General features: G+C 32.1%; 1 long non-coding RNA gene and 1 pseudogene across 1 annotated transcript; one reads left to right on the top strand and one right to left on the bottom strand.

Annotated features, from left to right (window-relative positions):
• Positions 1 to 660: 660 nt before the first annotated feature.
• Positions 661 to 3,364, top strand: LOC143906768 (uncharacterized; annotated as a pseudogene).
• A 260-nt stretch (positions 3,365 to 3,624) lies between these two features.
• On the bottom strand, positions 3,625 to 5,721 carry LOC143906779 (uncharacterized). The gene is made up of 4 exons (XR_013259664.1): positions 5,593 to 5,721; positions 4,734 to 4,820; positions 3,959 to 4,460; positions 3,625 to 3,871 (listed from the first exon to the last, which is right to left on the bottom strand). It is a non-coding gene; the product is annotated as an uncharacterized LOC143906779 (long non-coding RNA).
• Positions 5,722 to 5,957: the final 236 nt, after the last annotated feature.

The following is a 5,957-nucleotide window of genomic DNA, read 5'->3' on the forward strand; positions in this document are numbered from 1 at the left end:
TCACACGAAAATTAAAATGCGTTTTGTGCCAAAAGGTACAAGTGCGAGGCAATATTTAAGATCCCTAAAAGTAAAAAAAAATAGTTTGTTGAAACTCAGGAAGGACTACTAAGAATTTTTAATCTCATATATACAAGTACGCGCTGTTATTCACGGCTGAACGAGGCACTTTTGGACTTCGAATCTCAACAAACTATTTTTTTCTTTAATTTTTCAGGGATCTTAAATATTGTCCTCGTAAGTATTTGTATTTTTCGGAACAAAACGCATTTTAATTTTTGCTCCAAGAACGCTCCAAACTTCAACTACATATATTAAAAAATAAAAAGCATCAATATATGGAGGGGTAAAAACCAGAGTGGTGTAAGTCGAATTTTTTTAAATATTTTCTCATGTGCATAGATGCAATCTCTACAATATATAAATTGCATCTAAGCACACGAGAAAAAATTTAAAAAAAATTGACTTACACCACTCTGGTTTTTACCCCTCCATATATTGATGCTTTTTATTTTTTAATATATGTAGTTGAAGTTTGGAGCGTTCTTGGAGCCAAAATTAAAATGCGTTTTGTTCCGAAAAATACAAATACAAAGACAATATTTAAGATCCCTGGTTTTTACCCCTCCATATACAGATCAATACATATCAACATCGGAAATGTCGTTTGCATACAAATATTATACGTGGCTAAAGAAGTGCATGGCAATCATCAAGAAAAAGAAGAAAAATAAGCGAAAAAAAATACTTGCAATACTTGCGATTCACGAATTACAAAAACAAACAGAAAAACGCTTTTATCATCAAAAGCGCTTTTGAGTTGAGCCAATATTTCAAGAACGCCATACTCATGGATTTTATAATGCACTTTTTCCGGTTGTATTATTACACGAAAGTTGATTCAGAAACTACTTTCGCATGACGGCAACGCAATTCGAAGAACTATTACTTTTAGTTGCTCCTCTAATCACCAAACAAACAGTGATTCGTGATGGTGCAGGATTTTGTGCAGGGATGAAATCAGACAATACAGCGTGCTACGTGTGCTAATGGCGAATAAAAACGCTATATATTCTCCAGCGTAACTTATACAAATAATCGAGAATCGACATAGAGTATGAGATTGATAGGTCGATCTAGAACGAGAGTGTGCGAGGGTGTGCATGTACATAATATTAAAATAAAATGAGTTTACTTTCTTAACAATTCGAGAGCTAATTTCTGCTGAAGAACGACTATCATTGACAATAAGGTTAGCCTAAAACAATGTAATAAAAACAATGTAACAAAAATTTTGATATACCTATAATGAATATTAATAATATTAATAACAGTGTGATAAATGGACCAACGCGCAACGGTACGAGCTCAATAAAAAGATGTTATTTTAATAAATTAATCTATTTACACGTAACTGAATAATAAATATTCAAATAAATATAAAAACGGCAAATGAGTAAATTTTTAATTTACTTGTTCAAAATGCACAGATATTACACAAAGATTTCTAAAATATTTGTTGTAAAATTTCAAGAAAAATTTTTGATGTATTGTTAAAAATGTTTCATGAAGAATTTTTGAAATATTTCCAATCATTTTATGAAAGATTTCATAATTGATAAAAAAATTTTGTAAAATATTTGTCATATATATTGCAGAAATATTTTGTAAAAAATTTTTCATACATTTTCAAAAATATTTCATAAAACATTTAAAATATTTTTAAATCTTTCATGAAATATTCCACATCAGTCTAATAAAAATATTTTTTACAAAAGAAACAGCTAATTATTAAATGCATTCCACATATTTATTTGCTAAAACTCGTTTATTTCACGCGACGAAAACACACCTATAGGCTTTCCCCTGCCGGCAACCAACATCCTTAATAAATATTTACAATTTATATTGAACAGATTCTTGGCATCTGGTGATTCTATGACTTCTATGTCTTACCAATATCTTATTGGTTTGACAACTGTGAGTAACATTATTTACGAAACATGTAATGCTATATAGAGTAGCCTTCAAAAGAAAGTACTTCCTTTTTTTTAACAAAGGAAAATTGGTTGGACATTGCACATGATTTTGAAGATTTATGGAATTTCAAACATTGTGTCGGAGCAATTGACGGAAAACATATCTTGATACAAGTATGAGCCCATATTATGCTTATACGAGTTAAATGTTGGGGGTATTTTTTTATATCAATATTTTGTTACGAATTGCAAATTGCGATCAAATAAAACTTGGAATTAATGGATTAAGACTTCTGCCTATTCGCTGCTTCTATCTTTGTTTGATGACGTCAAAAGCGAGAAATCGCATGCCGAAAATTCTACGGCTATTTAGTGATTACAAAGGAAAGTGTTCGGTATATTTTACAAATGTGCTGAATCGATTTGCTGAATTTTATTTTAACGTATACCGCAAGAATTTTTGGCATGCGATTTCTCGCTTCTGACGTCATCAAACAAGGGTAAAAGTAGCGAGTAAACAGGAGCCTTAATTTTGAATATTTATTAAATTGAAATGTATAAACCTAGAACAAATCTAAATTTTCGAGATTAATATATACAAACATCATAAAAATGAATCCATTATAAAACTGAAACATTATAAAACTAAAGCCATTAATTTCTTCAGTGTCCTGACAATGCGGGTTCATCGTATTTCAATTATAAAAATTGTCACAGCATTGTATTGCTTGGAATATGCAATGCAAAGTATATTTTTACATTCGTGGACATTGGAGCTTATGGTCGACGCAGTGATGGTGGTATTTTTAAGGATTCCTTGATTGGTCAATCATTTCATCATAAACGAATGAATTTACCGGAACCAGAACCTATTACTTATTACTTCGGATGGACAACCTTTGCCTTATATTCTTGTGGGCGATGAAGCTTTTCAACTATCGGATTATTTACTTCGACCTTATCCAGGAAGAGAATATTTAAATGAAGATCGAACAATTTTCAATTATTGTCTCAGTCGTGCTAGAAGGACAATTGAAAACACTTTTGGCATTCTAGTGAGTAGATGGAGAATTTTGAAGCGACCAATCATTTGTACTATTGAAAAAATAATGAAAATAGTTCAAGCAATAGTATGTCTCCATAATTGGCTGCGCTTACAAGATATTGGTGAAAATCAATATGTTCCTTCATCAATGGTTGATCAAGATGGTCCAAATGGTTTAATTATTGGTTCTTGGAGAAAATGCATTGAAAATAGTGGACTTCGTGACATAAATAAATGCGGTACTAATAATAGTAGTCGTCGAGCTAGAGAAATTCGAGAAGAATTTTGCAGATATTTCAACAGTGAAGGAGCTGTACCGTGGCAATTCGACCATTGTTAATATTTGTACATATGACCATCATATTTTATCTCTATTCAAATTGTCAACTGACATTTAACTTAATTATTAATTTGCATTGTTTACATATTTATGTGTCATTCAATCTGCTTTTATGATAATTTATTACATTAATAACAATTTTAAATTTGATTCTTTTAAATTAAAAAACAATATAACATTTAATAGTATTTTATTCTCAAACCAAAATTATTATTACATTACAAACTATATTAATAAATAGAAGCATAAATATTATTCACTGTTCTGTCAAAGCATCGTATGTTACATTCAAAATTATTTTCATTATCTTTCGTCGTTTACGTAATACTAGTTCTCGCAACTGGCACCCTAACATCGACAAGAAAGAATCAACTTCGTCTAGAACTGGAGGAGGCGGAAGATCAATAGGCACGTCGTTATTGTCACATATTGCACTTGCAATTCGTTCTATGGCGTTGGTACACGCCTCAAGATCGCCTCTTCTTTTTATGTTCCGAGGCCCATGATCTAAAAAAAAAACATTATAAACATTAACTATTTTCTTTTAATACTTGTACACACAATACCATGGAATATTTTTTTATTAATACATACTTGGTTCAATGTTTTCTGCGTTTTCGCCATTATCTCCAAAATTGTCCAATATAATAGCTTTAACATTTATATAAAATATATAATTCTTACGTTTTCAGCAAGCAAGAATCTCGCATAAATTCCATTGAATCATATAATGAGCCCACTTTTTTCCACTATCTTTTCTGGTAGATCCACTGACGCAAGCTTCCGATCTGATTATTCGTCGATAAGTGTCGTGAAGGCTTTTAAATTTTGCTTTTGCTTCGTCGGCCGTAATTTTTCCGTTCAAGGCATTTGCCACTTCTTGCCACAAATTTTTCGTGATCCTTACGTTTCGTTGTATTAGCGGAAGTTTATAGTTCCAAAGAGCCTTTCGTAACTGGACCTCCAAAAAAAAAAGTTTCTTCATCGTCGTGATTCAGCCTGGCCCTTACGCCTTCATTTGAATTTCTTTGGGGCTTCTTTAATAAAGCATTTTGCACTTCAGACAATACTCCTTCCCGTTTCGACTTAATGGAATCTATAATATAAAATTAAAATACATTATAAATAATAAAAAAATTGTTTAACATTATTATTTTTATACGATTCTCACTGCCGGTTCTACAATTAGTCATATGTCGAAGTCGGATATCAGAACGTAGCTGTTGGTCCAATGAGGAAAATTCGTTTTCAAAAGAGAAATTCTTTCATTGGACCATCGGCTGCGTTCCGACATCCAACTCCGACATACGACTGATTATATGTAGAACCAGCCGCGCGCGCGCGCGAACCAGCCTATATAAATTATTACTTATATTCTTCTTGTACAATCGCGTTGCCACCACTTGTTCTTCATTGTTCGGTATTCTGCTTTTCCTGACTATGGTCACTCCATCATCTGCAAAATATAATTTAAAAACATCTTGCTTTATCTTAAGGCTCCTGCCTACTCGCCGCTTCTATCCTTGTTTGGATGACGTCAGAAGCGAGAAATATATATAGCATGTCAAAAATTCTAAAAAAATAAAATAAAATAAAATATTAAGGCTATGATGAGAAGTATATATATATATATATATATATATATATATATATATATATATATATATATATATATATAAAAAGACCAATAAAATATTAAAGAAATAAATAACAAAGACAGAAGCGAGGACAAGAGCCTTAAATATAATGATAATAATTAGAGTCCTTCTAATCAGAGTCTGGCCATACAGTAGCAACTTTTGATTGGTTCGCCATTTCTTGGCAAAAGCAAGAGGAACAGAAAAAGAAAAAAGATATAAGAGAGAAAGAGAAAGTGCTCGAGAGTCGCGTGTGATCGGCCCGGTGTCGAAAAATCTTGGCGGAGAGATCACCATCGAATTACGTCGATATCTCCGCCACTTTCGAGAGACAGAGATTTTCTGTTTGATAAAGTTCGAAGAAAAAAAGAAAAAAAAATAAACCGGTACCAGTGATTAGAACTATCGAGTGATTAGAGACCGGGGTGAACCTAGGATCTGAGATCGCGGTATCAGTGGATAAGCCGATATGTATGTATATCGCTTTCTCTTTCTTTCTTATATCCTTCTCTCTCACAGAATTTTGCCAAAACTGCAAGTTGGCCAGACTCTGATTAGAGGGACTGTAATAATATAAAAGCTATAATTTACCTAATAAGGGATAAAAGTACAACGTATTAGGATCAGTTGTATACTGCTTGTAATTTTTCAAGCAAGGGTGATTTGCGATGTCTGGTTAGTCACAGATCATTTCACATAACCCGCACGTTTGTACTAATTGCAAGGATTCGTTCTGAAAAATACATTAAATTTAATACTACAAATATTTCTAAATATTTGTTTATAGTTCAATACATATATATGTGCGTGCGCGCGCGCGCGCGCGTGTGTGTGTGTGTGTGTGTGTGTGTGTGTGTGTGTGTGTGTGTGTGTGTGTGTGTGTGTGTGTGTAATATAAAATAAGAATATATATATATATTTATATATATATATACATATATATATATGTAAAATAT

This window comes from Temnothorax americanus, unplaced genomic scaffold, assembly GCF_048541705.1.
Source record: "Temnothorax americanus isolate GAGA-0224 unplaced genomic scaffold, ASM4854170v1 Scaffold76, whole genome shotgun sequence".
In the NCBI taxonomy this organism is placed as follows: Eukaryota; Metazoa; Arthropoda; class Insecta; order Hymenoptera; family Formicidae; genus Temnothorax; species Temnothorax americanus.